Below are 18,146 nucleotides of genomic sequence, written 5' to 3'. Positions count from 1 at the left end.
GACATAGCCTTCAAGGCCATTCGAAATCGTACTTTATTTTACGCAAGCAAATGCTGGCCAAATTGTTCACAAACTTGAATCGTTTAATACGTTTTGACTTCACATCAGCCCAAGAAACCGCTGTTCGTTGCCATGCTAACGTCCATCGGGTCAACAACCCTGATCCGTCCGCGTGCATAGATGTATGCACCATGCCTTGTTTATCGACTGCTTGCTGCAGCTGTGAACCAGCCTGCAACCGCCATGGAGCTCACAGACATCATAGACCCTAGAAATTATGGTGGATTTTATTCTTGTTAGAGTGGAGTATTACGGGATGTACCATGGGCCTACATGTAGTGTTGCATACAAGCCTGAACCTGACTCTCTACATTGAAAGTCAGTGAAAGCGAGCATATTTATGTAGTCGACAAGCCAATCAGTGAAGCCAATTTTTAAAGATCGTAAACGTTCATCTAAGCTGATGTAATGGTTTTATTTATGCCTGCTATTATTATCAATAAAACATTTAAACTCATTTGTCTGATCTTATGTGAGTGTGGGGAATAATTCCAAAGCTACTGGCACACCCGCTGCAGGGGCATGAATGTCACCACTTCTCTGCAGAAGGACCAACAATCCAGTTCTTTAGGCAACAATTATTGTTGTATATTTATTTTCATAATTTGTATTATTTTTATTATTTTTGGCACACTGTAGGCCTGTAGCCTAGCAGTCTTTACAAAGTCAACGTCTTTTGTAAAGACACTTATTTTGGTGTACAAATTATTGCAGTTGCCATCTCACCTTTACTCGAGACTGTTCTTAGAGTGTAGTCTGGACCAGAATGAACCAGCCCCCGCCAATTCCTTCCCAAAGACCGACCCTCGTGCCTTGTTCTTATGACCAGTAGAAGAGGATGGTGCCAACCGGGAGACAACGTTGTCGGTTTGGGTTAATATCCCGGTATTGATCTGTCCAACCAGTGCTATTGAACGTGAATTACTGGGAACAGCCTACCCGTCATATCCGCACGGCTATCCGGACAGAGACGCGTATTGGTCAGCCTACTGATGAATGTTAACTTTCATGTAACCAATCTCCTCACTGCTTATTCACCCAGCTGTACAACCCCAAACCTCATTGTAAGCACTTAACATGCCACAGAACATATACACCAGCCCTAACTTGGCAGTCTTTTTTCCTGGTTTCTCTCTCTCTCTTTTACACACACACACACACACACACACACACAAACACACACACATACACACACACACACACCACCCACACCTTTTCAAAAGCGCATAAGTAACTCGAAGGTGATTAGGCAGTATACAACCAGGCTGATCATACGAGAGGCGAAGGCCTTCTCTTCCAAGCACCTGCAGCGACCAAGGTGGAAATCGTTCACAACAGGGATTTGGGTGCAAATTGAGTCTTTTTTTTCTCTCAAAATCCATGTATTGGCCTTAGAGCTGGGTTTTAATTTGTATTTTAATGTACTACTTTTGAATGATCAAATAAACATATCCTATGGCAAATAGGCCCTACAATATAAAATATTAAAGGTGTCGATATTTGCGGTGTGACTAGGGTGATGCCGCCGAGACTGGGTGATTTATTTCACATTAATAACGGCAGTGAGTCGGTGACTTCGCGACACACTTGGCATCGACTAACACACACATCGCACATGCACACACATCGACGCTAACAACTAAGCGCCAAATAGCCTAGCCTATACACCGACGCTGTAGGCCTACTACCATCGCTGCCAAACAGTCGGGTATGAATGGTAGACTAGTTTACAGTCCTGTCAGTTCTTGCTTTTCACGTAAACAAACCAAACATGAACAACTGACACACTAACCATTCCTTCCTGTTACATAAACTTGATTTAAATAATCTGAGACCTATTTGTATTGACCTTCGAGTCGTTGCACTAGCTCAATCAAAGATGATCTTATCTTCAGTCTAACATCTCAATCACAGCTGATATTTAGATCTAGGAGGGACAGAGAGTTTCCGGTTGAGCTGGCCGTTGATAAAGGCCTCTACTTCCGTAGTACCCAAGCAACATTAAACATTCAGAGACATCTTTTGTTTTATTTGTCAATCAAATCAATTATGTTTGTTAATGGTTATTTGCCCGTAAGACTTGTTTGACTTTTAGATAAGCTAGCCTGTTGTTATTTCGGCTTTTCAATTATTATTAGCCTACAATTAGGTATATTAATTATGAAAAGCCTATAAATAACACTAAAAAATTATTACTACTTCTTCTTCTAATGATAATGACAGTAACAATGATGGCAAAATTATATAACTCACGTAATAGCCTTCACATATTATAGGACAAATAAAATAAATACAAAAGTTTAGTTTTATCAATATATACATGTTGGTAGACATCAAGTAAATATGTACATATTTAGAAAAGTTAGGCTATAATTACAGTTGTTTTCACAAATATGATATGGAAGTTTTCATGAGTCCTGGGGTGTTGTCTCAAAACAATGTTGTGGATTAATTTCTTGAAGGTCCTGGAAATAAGATATAGGCTATCTTTTAGTGTATTTTAAAGAGATCAGTCTGTAGCGACTGACTAATCTTTTCATTGCTTCTTAAATGACTCCGAAGCTGATGCATCAACCTTAATGTATTCTAAAGTATATTTACTTGAATCTAGCTATTGGCTAAAGTTAAGTAGCAGTGTTTAGTAATGTCGCATTGATCAGCACTGTGAATAGTCAGCGGGATGAGCACGCTGCGATGCCACAAGAGTCACACACACACACACACACACACACACACACACACACACACACATGCACACACCTGAGCCTACACTAACTACGCGCGCGCATACATGCGCACACACAACTACAACTACATACCATTTTACATTTATTTTAAAATGATTATCCATGAAACTTGTAATGTGTGCGCGTGTGTTTATATTCTGCACACCTGCGAGCGTATACTGTGGCCTATAGTAGGCCTAGTTCCTTTACGAATTACTGTAATGATCACGGCTTTTACAAACTCCTGTTTTATTGACTATAATTGTCCATTGCATGGGTCAATAATGTGTCCGTCTCTACAGTTGTCTTTGAGGATGTATAGGCTAATATGTGGGGTATTGCAGAGGGCCAGGTGAGGCACTGCACCAGCGGACACCACAAGGGCGGTTGGAGCTCGGATAGCGGTAAAGGCTCCCAGCGTGCACTGCTACGCCGCATCACATCTCCAATCTGTTTAACTCCATATACATTATTTAAAATACACATGTTTTTTAAACATTCATAAAATTCTGAGCTCTGTAGTTGAATCATGCAGCCTACATACTCATGGCCCACGTCGCGTTGAACAGTAGCCCAAATAAATAAGGAATAATCTTTGTGTTTGTATACCGTTTGTCTGCAGTTTGTTAAGGAATAAGTGCGTTGGCATAGATTATTATTTAAGAACATTTGCATTTGAAAGCAGGCTGCAATGGAAGACTTGCAGAGATCAATAGCGTACGGGTGCCTTATGGATCAATTCCCATTCTGATCGATCCGAACGAAAATTGATCACAGAATGTTCAGAACACCTCTTTTCTGTCACCAGCGTAAAAGTAGGCTATAACACAAATGTATGTGCGAGTGCAAGCTTTATTTGACAATATCCTGCAACAGGTGTTGGCTGCTGTGGTGCAAAATAATAGTTTAATTTTTTTTGGTTTTTGTTAAAACGTATGATCCTTTACATCGTTGATGTATCGATAATCAATATATTTAGCCGTGGCACGGATGTTTATTGACTACGTATTAATCAGACTGATGGGAAATATTTCACTTTTAAGATGAACTGTTAAACTATTCAGCATAAAACGGCATCAAATCAGTCTTCACCGTCAAATTACCTTTGCAAGTTCATTTAGAATGTGATTGTTTATAAAGCCAAATATAAGATATAAGAAATAAGGCGTATGCCTTCATTTTCTGTTAACATTTTCACAGGCAATTTAATTGAAGATATGAATTATACCACTGGTAAAATCAATGTGTTATTATTTGATTTGATTATTTGTGATTTTTATAATAATACTTATTATATTATTATAGCTTTTATAACCTAGTGTAATAAAGGCCTAAAGTTGTACTTTTTACTTGTTCGTGTCAGGATAAATAGGTCTATTTTCATCTAAGATCTTAGATCTTAGACCTAAGATCTAAGATCTTAAGGTCTAAGATCATCACGTCAAAGCTAAAACATGTTCATGTGTTACAAAATAAGATATGTGTTTAAATTCATTACTTTGAGATATATTTTTTTGTATGGAATCCTTTCAACAATCCAAGTTACCCGTGAAAATACTATGTAGACTCTAATAACGGAACATCTCCTAATATTCCGATTTGCAAAAATGGCCACCATCAGGTTTGCCTGCATCGTCATTGCCATCAATTAGGCTATTAGAGAGAGAGAGAGAGAGCGGCAATCGAACGAGAGGCTGATTGGGTCCGTGCGGGCAGGCACCTAACTTGATCCTATTTCTCCCGATCACGTCTACTGCACAACATTTGCCGGTCAGTGCTTCTTCAAATGATGTTCACCCTGTGTAGGGAGCGGCTGCGAGTCACAATAAAACTAGTTTTCCAAGTTGCAGGTCGGTGCGTTTCAATGTATTCATGTAGCAATAGCTTTCATCCAAAGCGACGGACGGGGTGGTGTTGAACCTAGAACCTCTTGATCTGCAGGCTACCGCTAAGCTACATGTCCGTCCTTGTGTTTTTGTGTTGTGTCGCTTAAAGATAAATATACTTCTCTGCGCGTGTTGATAAAGACGTCACAGGACTACCAATTTAATAGTATTCCTTCTGTAATCATCATCATCAATGTCATCAGTAAGGTATGACATGATGTTGACCTTGTGTGTGTGTGTGTGTGTGTGTGTGTTTGCATACTGCATGTGGGAGTCTTTCTTTCTGTTCTTGAGTTTGTATGTTTGTCTGTTTGTTTATGTGTAGGCCTACGGGTTCATGTGTGTGTGTGTGTGTGTTGCAATGCTTAAGAAATACTAACATTCAACCTAAGGGTATAAAGTTGTGTTGCGTTGATCAATGGCCATGCAGGGCTCTGTCATGGCCTGGCTTGACACACACACACACACACACACAAACACACACACTCAGGTCTCTGTGAGGGGCTGGCTTAATGCACGCACAAACACACACGCACATTCATGCACACGCTCACACACATGGACAGACTGATGGACAGACAGGTAGTGATGTGTTAAGATCCTGTAGGACCCCAATCAAAGAGTAATTCAATGCAGGAGCAATATAATCTCGTCTCGTACATATATCCCATACACATGTCATTGGGGGGCTTTCAGATATATCAAGCATCATAATTATGATTAATAGATTAAATATGACTTTTAGGAAACCCATGGAGTAGATTTGTGAGGATTAACCTCAGATAAGATAAGAGTAGTGGAGTTATCCACCTCTCTGTGTCAGTCCAGCCCTGCGAGTCAACTTCAGTCTCTCTCTCTGTCTCTGTCTCTCTCTCTCTCTCTCTCTCTCTCTCTCTCTCTCTCTCTCTCTCTCTCTCTCTCTCTCTCTCTCTCTCTCTCTCTCTCTCATTACCCAGACTCCCCAGCTCCACACTGCATCGCCTGCTTCAGGATTTACCAGGCTTAAAGCCGCCTGCACCACTCCTTACCTCCCCCTCCTCTCCTCTCCCTCCCTCCCACCCCCCCCTCTCCCTCTCACCCCCCCTCTTCTCCCTCCCACCCCCCCTCTCCTGCTCATCCCCACCCCTCTCCCCTAACCCCTCTCCCTTAACTCCCCCTCCTCTCCCCTTAACTCCCCCTCCTCACCCTTAACCTCTAGCCCCTAACCCCTATCCTCCCCTTTCTACCGCTGGGGTGAGGTTAGATTGGGAGGCAACAAGTTTGACAGTGTACTATAAGCTGTTGCTCCCCACTGCCCCCTCTGCCCCCGACTCCCACACCCCTGAATATCCCCTGCCGCCCCTACACCCCTCCCCTCTATTACCTCCCTCCCCTCCCTCCTGTCCCCCACCCTTCTGTCCCTCCATCCGTTCCCCCTCCCCTGCCTCCATCCCTCCATCCCCCAGTAAAACTCCCAACCCGATAGAGCGCTGGTTGCTAAGCGACAGAGGTAGAGATGGATTGAGGAGACAAAGTCGATCAATTCCGGAGAGAGGGGGAGAAAGAGAAAAGAGAGAAAAAGAGAGAGAGACACCCAGAGAGAGAGAGAAAGGGAGAGAGGGAGAGCAGAGAAAGGGGGCGAAACGCCGAGCGATTGCTGTCGCATGGAGCCTCCAGAGCAGAGGGAGTTAGACATGGTCGTCTCACACATCTGTCTTTGTTAAGAGAGTCCGAGACATCTGTCCTCCTCTCCATCTCTGTCCTGCCGTCCCCCTGCTCTCACCCTCGCCGCTGCACAGGCTGTGTTGAGGCGTAGCTCCTTAAAATACAGTTAGGATTGGATCATGCTCGCTCTCTCTCTCTCTCTCTCTCTCTCTCTCTCTCTCTCTCTCTCTCTCTCTCTCTCTCACCCACACACACACACACACACACACACACACACACACACACACACACACACACACACACACACACCACACCACACACACACAGATAGGTACACACACACACACACAAACACACAAAACAAACGTACAAACACTCTCTCGCTCCCTCTTTCTGTCACACACACACGCAAACCCCACAGCACCACATCTCTCACATTGTGTGTGCGCGTGTGTGTGTGTTCAGGGCTTGGTGTTGAGCACATCGACTGGGTATTGATCGGCCCACTCCACCGCGCTGCAGTCAGCTTGTCCTACATAGCAGACTGTCTGAGTCTCTCCTAATGGCCCCTATCCACACCAGATCTTTATTTAAACTGAAAAGTAGGAATTAGCACTCACTCCACTCCCCTTCACCCATCCTACCATCCTCCTCCCCTCCGTCCGGCCATCCTCCTCCCCTCCATGGAACCCACTCGCCTGCTTGCATGGCCCTCTTCTCCTCTCCTCTGTTCTTTATCACTCCATCGTTCACACAGGACGCACATGCTTTGCTCGCTGAGATGGAGAGATATAGAGGGTGGGGAGAGGATGAGAGATTGGCGGGGGGCAGATGGAGACACAGAGAGGGGGTAAAGAGAGAGGGAGAGAGCCAGGGAGACAGAGAAAAAGAGAGAATGAACTCAAACAGGTGCCATCTTACCATCCCTCCACCCCTCACTCCATTTACATTAGATTTACATCTAGTCATTTAGCAAACGCTCTTATCCAGAGTGACTAACAGTAAGTACAGGGACATTGTCCCTGAGGCAGGTAGGGTGAAGTGCCTTGCCCAAGGACACAACGTCATTGGGCACGGCCGGGAATCGAACCAACGACCTTCTGCCCCAAAACAACCTTCTGCCTATCAAAACCAACTACACCTTTCCCTGCCCCGAGAGCGGTCCCCTCCCCAACCCTCCACCGCCAACCCTGCAACCCAACCCCACTGTGCGAGGATGGCCTGTATTCCTCTCCTGGTTGGTGAAGGGTGGGGGGGGCCAGTGTTGAGTAGTCCAGGAAGGTAGAATGCACCTGTGGACCAGGGAGGGGGTGGGGGGTGCCTCCTTAGCTACCTGTCATTCCGTCCGTCTCGTTTTATCTGCTGCTTCTAGAAGGAGGAGAAGGCAGGAGCTTCTTATCTGAACCCAGCAGGAACAGGCAACACCAAATAAGACGCACGCCGCTATCTCTCCTGGCACACACAATAGGGATTAATCGATCTTCTAATACCACAGATAAATCAATGACTGCCTTCCCCCCAGAGTTAGGCTGGCCAATCAGGGGCCTTATCGTTTGATCAACAGCGACTCCCTATCCAATCGGGATGAGAGGAGTAGAGAGAGAGGGAGATAGGAAGAGGAAGAAAGAGAGGGAGGCTGGTTGTAGGGAGGAAGCATAGGACTATTGTGGGGAGCGGGGAGAGGGGGAGGGCTTGGGGGAGGAAGAGGGTTGAAAGGTGTGAGAGAGAGAGAGAGAGAGAGAGAGAGAGAGAGAGAGAGAGAGAGAGAGAGAGAGAGAGAGAGAGAGAGAGAGAGAGAGAGAGAGAGAGAGAGAGAGAGAGAGAGAGAGAGAGAGAGAGAGAGAGAGAGAGAGAGAGAGAGAAAGAGAATCCCTACACCATCCCCCTCTCTCCCTCACCCCTCCATCCCCCTATCCATCTCCCTCACCCCTCCATGCCTCTCTGTCTCCCTCATCCCTCCATCTATCCTCCTTCCCCCCATCACTGATGTTCTGTTACTCTGTCCCACCTTCTTTCATTCTTTCTCCCTCTCTTTCTCTCTCTCTCTCATTCACTTTTTCTCCCGCTCTCCATCTTTCCCTGCCTCCTTATTGCTTTTTTTTCTTCATCTTCCCCGCGTCCTCTCTCGCTCTCATTTTCTGTGCAGGGTTCCTCTTCCACCTCATAATAACAGACTAAAAATATGGCCTTCTTCATGAGATTATTGATTTTGCCTGTAGCATTGTCTATGGAGAGTGAGAGGAGAAGGACAGGGGAGGGGGGGGGGGGAGGAGGAGGAGGAGGGGAGGAGAGGGGGTGGGGGGAAGCACCAGGAGAAAAAGAGAAAGGATTAGTCTTCCTCTCGTGATGCTCTCACCTTCCCTGTGTTTCCTTCGCCTCACCTCACGTGTTCAGATAACTGCTCTCTCCAGCTGTACAGGCCTTCATCACACTTACCCAGATTAGCCCTTCCACTCAGAGAGAGAGAGAGAGAGTGAGAGAGAGGGACATACTGTAATCACCAGAGCCTCCCATCATAGACGTGAGCTGTGTGTGCGTGCTTCCCTGGACCAGGGAGAGGGACCGTTCTGGGACTGGAGGGTAATGGGGGAGGAGGAGGGGGTGGGCCTGGGGGGGGGGGGCTGATCAATAAGATATTGATCCCAGCTGGCCAGAGCCTGGGGAATTGAGAGAGGGAGAGAATAGAGGGGGTCGTCGAATGGGGGGGCTGGGGGTGGGGGGGGGGGGGGGGCTCATCTCAGAGATGACAAATAGTATCTGTGTGAGGTGAGGTGGGGGAGAGAGGAGGAGACATAGAGAGAAGAAATGAAAGAGTTAGAGGCAGTGTGTGTGTGTGAGAGAGAGAGAAACAGACATTAGAGAAGAATAGAGAGGGAGAGACAGAGAGTGAAAGAGTGAGAGTGAGACTGTGCATGTGTATGGGAGAGAGAGAGGGAGAAACACACAGAGGTGTTTCCCCGTTACTATATTGCCCGTCACCCCAACCCAACCCAGGGGGCTGCTTCCTGTTTTGGCAGGAAGTCTGTCTGCATTTGAGTCCTGATATCCTACCCTGACACGGCTTCTACTTGTGTTTGTTTCCACGGAAATGGTAAACAGGTTCTACCCGAGCATTCTCAGTCACATCACGTATGATAAACACAAGGAGCAAATTCATCTTTGGAGTGTGTGCGTGTGTGTGTGTGTGTGTGTGTGTGTGTGCGTGTGTGTGCTTGTGTGTGCGCACATGCAGGAGGAAATGGAGGAGCAGCATACAGGTTGGAGTGCCAGGGACAGCAGGAGGAGGTGGAGGTAGAGGAGGAAGAGGAGGTGGAGGAGGTGGAGGAGGAGGAGGATGAAGAGGAGGAGGAAGAAGAGGAGGAGGAGGAGGAGGGGGAGGAGGAGAAGGAGAAGGAGGAGGAGGAGAGGAGAGGAGGAGGAGGAGAGAAGGAGAAGGAGGAGGAAGAGGAGGGGGAGGAGGAGAAGGAGGAGGAGGATGCAGGTTAGAGCACCAGAAGCCTCCAGGGACATGGAGGGCCTGCTGCCCAGTAACAACTCTGTGGTAAATAATGTATTGACTGCAAACTTCATCTCCAGAGGGAGGCTGGTCTGGGATCGTTAGTGCCGGTTTGTTGGCTGGTTTATGTAGTGAAGCTACTCAACGTTCTCCTGGAGTTGTTCCTCTCTTCTGATTTACAACGCTTTTACCTCAGGGTATGAATTATTAATCTGTAGATTGTATATAAGGATAGACGTATGAATGCACAAGTTATGTGGGTTCAGGTCAATTTGCCCTCAAGGGCACATCAACCCACCTGTGTGTGTGTGTGTGTCTATGTTCGTGTGTGGGTGTGCGCATGGGTGTATGGGTCTGCATATGTGTGTGCGTGTGTGTGTGTTATCAGGACGGCTGCATGGGTCAGGTCTACGTGTTAAAGTGTCCATGCAGGAGTCATTGATCCTGTCCGGATGTCAAACATTTTAGCGGCGTTCTCCATCTCCTTGTTATTGCCCCAACCCAGCTGTTAATGCATCAAATATCGTTTGCCCCCATCTCCCCCCATGCCGTCTCTCATCACCGCACGCAGCAACGCAAGAATACGACTCCCTCGTATCGCGCACCACTCCTGCCCCCCCCCCCCCCACCCCTCCCTGTTCCCTCCTGCTCCTCATCCCTCCATCCTCTCAGTCTCCATCAATCTTTACGACACCCGGTTGCATCTCCCTAATGTTTCCGGACTTGGTGGTATCCCTGTTCAAAAATTCTTAATTAAAGCCGTTCTGTGTGTTTACCGTTGGCCACATGACAAGCTGGACGAGGCTCATAAAACAACGTGAGAGGGTGGGGAGGGGAGAGGGTGGGGAGGTGAGAGGGTGGGGAGGTGAGAGGGTGGGGAGGTGAGAGGGTGGGGTGGGGTGGGGGGGGGGGGTCGAGAGCGAGGCCCAGATGCCTCTAGGCTCGCATCAGATATTTACCTCCATCTACACCTCGTTGCATCTCCCTCCATCCTGCTTCCACCATGTCTATTTTCCACTTCACTTCGCAGGACAGGAAGGAAGGAGGCGGTGGTGGTGGGGCGGGGGGGGGGGGTGGGGCACCTGTCATTGTGTGTGTGTCCATCATGCGACTGACACAGCTCAGTGTGATGTATGGGGGGAGAGAGGGGGCACAGATGGGAGGGAGGGGTTTGAGAGAGGACCGGAGGAGGAGGAGGAGAGAGGAGGGAGAGGGTGTATGGTTTAACTGTAGTTGGTAAAAGCTTTTGAAGTCACCTAAGGTTATTAAAGTTCATATCCTGGTTGTGACCCTCCTAGCAGCGTGTTTGACCAGGGACAGGACCCAAGCCTGTGACAAGACATAAACGTTTCATGTGGCAAGTCCTGGTTTGTGATGAGAAACCTCAAAAGAAAGGAAATTCACCTGACCACTGCACTAACCGCATAAACAATGTGATTGGGTGAGTTGTTAGCATGGCACCTGTTTATCCCAAGTCAAAGGTCATCAGTTTTCATATTCTACATGAGAGGCCTCTGGCACTAGACTCTGAGGAGACTTGAACTGTATGATGAGATATGACATTGTTTAATTCCCTTCCTACATGGGCCGGAATATGCACATTGTACACTATCAATCTCATACTGTGCCCTAGAAGGAAGGAAATATATGAAAATGATAATTGAACTTGGTTACAGCTTATAAGTCACCTTGTACCCGACACACATTATTCCTTCAACCACCAAGTACTAGGTTGTGATAGACCATTGATCCGGTACTGTTACTAATAAACACCTGTAATCAATCCTTGTACTGTAGTAAGCTTCTGTGTTCTTCCATGGCAACTGATTTACATTGTCATTTAGCAGACACTCTTATCCAGAGCGACTTACAGTAAGTACAGGGACATTCCCCCCGAGGCAAGTAGGGTGAAGTGCCTTTCCACTACGTCAGGACACTACGTCATTTTGGCACGGCCGGTGCCAAATAGTTTGTTACCTATTTGAAGTTGTTTTTCTACACTGTGCTTTGGGGTGTTGGATAATTCTAGTACAGTAGAACACGATAGCCACCATCACGCACATAACAACGGTCAGTTTCCCTGGAAACCAGTAAAGTTCCTCAAGATCTAATCGGTATAATTAGAACAACTGCCCTGACATAGACATATCAAATATGTAGCCGAACGCGTTCAAGTAACACCACGCGACGATGAAAAATGATACCCATCTGAAATGTGTGTGTGCACGTGTGCCTGCGCGCCTGATTCCGTGTGTGTCTGTGTGTGTGTGTCTGTGTGTGTGTGTCTGTGTCTGTGTGTGTGTGCGTACATCAGAAAGCCCAGCAGGTCAAGGACTGTTGTATCTTCCGCTCCAGCACGCTGGCCTCACCTCCGATGTGTGATAAATCCATCTCTGTTCTGGGAGAACCTTTCAGAGTGTGTGTGTGTGCGTGTGTGTCCATTACACAAGCGACACAGTTCCGTGTGATGTTACTCTCTCCCTGGGAGCTGTGTGTGTGTGTATCTTAGTCTTCTACCGGGAGCCGTGTGCATACGCGTGTGTCATCCTTTCTCGCTGGGAGGTGTGTGCGAGCGCGAGGTGAGAGAAGGGAACAAGGAGCATGTGTCATCCAGTGTGTGTGTGTGTGTGTGTGTGTGTGTGTGTGTGTGTGTGTGTGTGAGAGAGAAAGACAGCATGTGTGTGAGAGTGTTTGTGTCTGAATCCCCCACTTAGGGTGTGTAATGAGTGGAGAGGACAGCAGAGGCTCTGAGAGTGTTGAGCTCAGTTGAAGAGACTCTCCAGAGCTCAGGCTGTTGTGTTGACACCTCTTAACCCCGGTCCATCTTCTCCCTCTCACACACACACACACACACACACACACACGCTGGTCCGACCCACCTCACACTGGAGGGAGGGAGGGAGGAATACACAGAGGGGTGGAGGAATGGGCGGTTTATATGAGGGAGGGAGGGAGGGAGGGAGGGAGGGAGGGAGGGAGGGAGGGAGGGAGGGAGGGAGGGAGGGAGGGAGGGAGGGAGGGAGGGAGGGAGGGAGGGAGGGAGGGAGGGAGGGAGGGAGGGCACCTGAACCCGGGAGTCTGAGAACGTAGTGGGATCAAGGGTCAAAGGTCAGGACCACAGGACCACAAAGTCTTGTTAAAATATCTTTCATCCTCTTGGAGGGTCGTTATGTTATGGAGGTGTTTGGGGTTATATGATTCTATCTATCAGCTTCATCAGAGATCAGAATGGAGGTCAAGAGGGATCAGGAGAGGGTGGAGGTGGGTTTGAGGAGGACCTATGTATGTGTTTGTTCGTGTGTGTGTGTGTGTGTGTTGAGGTTCTGTTCTGTCAGGAGACCAGTGAATGCCAGTCTGTCTGCACCAATCACAACAATCGTACGGCGATAATTATCATATACATTTTCATATGTTTACACTCGATATTCTTTCATCGGGAGCGATGGCCGGCCGTCTGAAAAGGCGAGACTTCATCTCTCTCTGGCTTCACACTGTCATACATCAATCAGCACCAGCAATCTCTCTCTCTCTCCTTTCTCTCTTTCTCTTTTCTTCTTTCTCTTCATCCCTCTCTCCATCTCCAAATCTTTCACATTTCAATAATCCCTTTCTGGATAAATAAAGGTAGAAATATATACACAGGCATGCATGTCTGTTTTTATCTCACTATCTCTCCCCTCATCCCTCAATCCTCCCTTTTTGCTGTTAGAGTCGTCCTCTTCCCCTCCTTCCCTCCTGCGTATTCTACCTTTTATCAGTCCGCAGCTGTTAAATTAATAAATTGATATTGACGAGCTATCAGCCGAGGGATAAATTATTTGGGAGCAGCGGGCTAAGGTCACGTGACTGCCAGTGCCCAGGACTTGGTCATCATTCGCTACAAAGAATGTGGTGGAGCATCCCTCACCTTCCCCCCCTCCTTCTCGTTCATGCTGAGGGTGAGGTGGAGGTGAGAGAGGGGGGAGGGAGCAGGAGGTGAGGGGGGAGAGGGGGGGAGGTGGAAGAGATCGAGAGAGGATTGAGAGAGATGTAGAGAGCAGGGTGAGAAGAAGGAAGAGGGGGAAGAGAGATAGAGGGATGAAAGTCAAGAGTTTTAATCGTGTGAGTGCTCTAGCTACCCTCCGGCCATTGCTGACCTCCTGACCCTGGCAATGGCCTCCAGGTCAAAGGTCACCGACAAGGGTCAACGGGGATCACTGCCGGCCTGACCAGAGAACCATTCCCATGGCAACGTCACTCCCCTGGGTACCCAGAAAGGGATGGTGCAATGGACTTTCACACACACACCCACACAACAGGAAGAGCATCACATCTTTGCTGCTTGGTGAGGTAGCCTTTATTGGGCTCACACGTGCCTACCACACACACACACACTCTTTCACACACACACCCACACAACAGGAAGAGCATCACATCTTTGCTGCTTGGTGAGGTAGCCTTTATTGGGCTCACACGTGCCTACCACACACACACACACTCTATCACACGCACACACACATTCTCTCTATCTCTCCTCTCACACACACACACACACACATACACACACACTACACACATAGTCTAGCAGCTTACAGTAAGCAGTATAAATACACAACTCTGTCCAACAACCACACAAGGGAAGGGGCATAACCACAATCATGGCGTAAGCCATAGCGCTGCTGTCAGTAGAATTGGGGGTGACATGTGTAAGCAATATGATCCTCTGTAAGAAGGGGTGGGGGGGGTCTCCGGAGACGCTCGTGTTTCGTACAGGACATTAGTATCTGTTTGGCGCATCTGATGCAGTTAAACTGGTCTCATCGCGGGATTGTACTCGGCTGCCGTGCTGAGATAAATGTGATATTCACGCTGGAGCTTCTAGCTACCGCTGCGTTGAAAACAAACAAACAAACAAAATAACGGTTAGGTGGAGGATTTAGCAGCCCAGCGTGTGGACTTCTAGCGGGTGGTCAAAACAAGAAAAGCGCGTTTACAGGCGAGGTGCGCCATCTAGTGGGGGAATGGGAGGCTTACGTTTTACGCAGCGAGCGCGAACACCTCTCTTATCGCCTTCTCCCTCCTGGTACTCCCACTCAACGCTGCTCCGACAGAGAGAGAAAAAAATCTCTCGGTCTGCCTTGGTCTCCCGGGACCATCGGTCGATGCCTCGTCCTACCATATGTCTGAGCCCAGCTGTCAATCAACAGGTCAACGCGACCCCGGGGAGCCAGAGTTGCTGAGGAGAGAGAGACGGAGAGAGAGAGAGAGAGAGAGAGGGCGGGGGGGGGGGGGGGGGAGTGAGAGAGAGAAAAACGGGGAATGAGAGGGATGTTAGGGGGGATCAAACAGCCGACCTAAGGGATGACAGATGCAGATGAAAAGAGGAGGCAATAAAACATTTCTTCAAAGATGGCTGCGCGGCTCTCTGGCCGAGCGCTATGGTTAACAGTAAGAATAGCTGAATAGCGCCTCGCACTCATGACGATCGATTGGCCATTAAGTAAGGCTTTGATGCAGGCACACCGGCTATTGTTCAGCAGACACGACTAAGAAGGCAGCTGATTTCAGAACAACTGTCGGCTAATGCCACAAAAAGTGGCAACGTCCTCTTCCTAATCACCGGTAGTGCATTTGATTGCAAATCAAAAGGTCGCAGGTTCCAATCTCTGTATGTTACTTAAAAAAACCTTTGCTTTGAGATAAAAAGCTGCTCTGACAAAGATCTTTCAAAATCTCTTACATCAATGTAGTAATGTAATTCTAAAATGGTTTATTTCAGCAGATATTTTATCCAAAGCTATGGGGGTACCTGGATCCCGTTGATAAGCCGTGGAGTGCTCTTACCAATGACTCATACCTATCTCACGTTTTTCTTTGACTACGGATCAAGAGATTGCAGGTTCAAATCCCCGTCTACTGTATATGTCTTTGCCCTACCACTGAACTGCTGTCAGTGTTTAGTCAACATTGGCCTAGTGTTGGACCACACACTCAATCAAGATGATCTGGTTGGTCTAGGAGAGCAGCTTAGCACACACACACACCCCTTCACACGCGCACACACACACACACACACCCCTCCACACACACACGTGGGAGAACTAGGAGCTGATTTCAGAGCCGTGGCCAGAATGTTTCTGTCAGCGTCACAGCGGGCGTGATCCTCTTAGATCACTCTCTGGTGCATCAAGGCCAAGGCCTGGGCTTTAATCCAGACCACCCCCCACCACCCCCACCGCACCCCGCCGTACAGCTTATTAGAATAAGCAGATCAAAAACACTCAAACCTGTATGTGTGTGTGCGTGTGTGTGGTGTGTGTCGGAAGCTTGAAACTCATGCACTTAAAACACTCCAAACGATGTGTGTATGTGTGTGTGTGTGTGTGTATTGGTGTGTGTGCGTGTGCGAGTAGTTCCTCTCTTGATTCTACAATTTTTGGCAGCTGTTTTTAATTTTTAAAAGGCTGTTTTAAGAAATAGATGAGTGTGTGTGTGTGTCAGTGGTGTGTGTGTATGTGTGTGTGTGTGTGTGTCTTTGTGTATGGTGAAGGCAACCTATTTAAAGCCCTACTTCCAAGCAGCATGCGCTAAGCACATGCAGGAGAATTAAAGCCTTAAAGCTGGCAAAATGAAGAGGATTTGATGCAGAGAGCAATTCATGGGAATTAAACAAATTAGCGCCCCAATTAGTTTACCCATAATGAATAGGGAGATTTGCGGAATAAAACAAATTTATCGGGTGGATTTGCATCCATGCTAATAAAGAAAGAAAAAGATTCAAGTTTAAAATAACCTTGGAGACCTGTTTTACCTTGGAGACCTGTTTTACCTTCATCCCTTCCAAACTAGCAAATCTCTAGCTTCTTTCTGTAATCTAATTGCTTGTCAAATATTTGTTTTATTCAGTTGCTCAATAACTGCTGGAACAGAGCTCCCAGATCAACTGAGACAAACATACACACCTACATACACACACACTCTTCCATGCACACACACACATGCACACATACACACATGCACACACACCCTCAATGGAAATGTCAAGCAGAAAGGAATCATCCAAACTATTGATGGATGGACTGACAAGTCATAATTGACTGACAGGTCATAATTGACTGACAAGTCATAATTGACTGGCAGGTCATTTTTTAAGACGGTTTAATTGTTTGTTGTTTAGGTTTTTCACCCTGAGTTTACAGAGTTTTGGGTGAAGATATTTCCCAACGGCTTCTCACATACATCATTTATATGTTTTATACAAGACGGTTACACATAGATAAGGTTATGATTGAACTTTTTTCCCCCATTCCCAAAAACTTGGATAGCTTGAATACCATTCGTGACATTTTAGTTTTTGTTGTTTTATCATAGTTAAACTGGTCAAGTCTGTGTGGTCATCATTGTGCGGACTCTGGTCACATCTATTCTTCACCTCTCTCCTGACATCCTCTTCTCCTTTCTTCTTTCATATCGCCCCCTCCTCTCCTCTGCTCTCCTCTCCTCTATCCCACCCTCCTCTCTCTCCTCCCTCCATCAACCCCTCCTTTCCTCTCCTAGCTCTATCTCTCCCTCCTCTCCTCCCTTACTGGGCCCCCCATGGTCGTTCCTCCCTGCAGGAGAGGTTGTAGATTACACTGTGTGATAATCTGCCTATTTTCCGAAACTGCTTGGGATTGGTGGGATTATCTGTGTCGTTATCCCTGCATGGGGGAAGGGGGGGGGGGGCACAGCTCCAACACCCTCCTAGGCACACACACACCCACATGCTGAGGAAGACACACACATGCACACCCCCCCCCCCCACACACACACACACACACATAGGCATTGCATACACACACATACTGAGGCAGAGACACACGCACACAAACACAACCAGACTGTTAAGGGATGTTCTGATGACAGTCTTTAGACTATGAAGAAACTGGTTGGTTGTTTTTTTATTTATTTTTGTAAGTCACAAGTCATGATACATAGTATAGAAATAAATACAATATGATTACAACCTATTTACAGCAGCATCAAGATTATACAGTGTGTCAGTGCATATCTATATCAGAGTGTAACATTTACTCCAAAACATTAAACCACCCATAACATCTCAACTTTGGTATCAAGCATGTATTCACTTCTCCTATGTCTTCATTTACCAGACACTTTTGATCATGTCCACCCTGCCCATCGTCTGTCGGGATTTACAAAGTTCTCTCCTCCTCTCCTCCTGTTATCATCCTCTCATCCTCTCCTCCTCTCCTCCTGTTATCATCCTCTCCTCCTCTCCTCCTCTCCTCCTGTTATCATCCTCTCCTCTCGTTAATTTCCACCTCTTCTTCTCATTCACCTCTTCCTTTACCC

The sequence above is a fragment of the Hypomesus nipponensis genome, chromosome 26, assembly GCF_054491055.1.
Source record: "Hypomesus nipponensis isolate SF chromosome 26, ASM5449105v1, whole genome shotgun sequence".
Classification (NCBI taxonomy): domain Eukaryota; kingdom Metazoa; phylum Chordata; class Actinopteri; order Osmeriformes; family Osmeridae; genus Hypomesus; species Hypomesus nipponensis.
The sequence above is the reverse complement of the archived record's forward strand: the minus strand, read 5'-3'. Positions refer to the sequence as shown.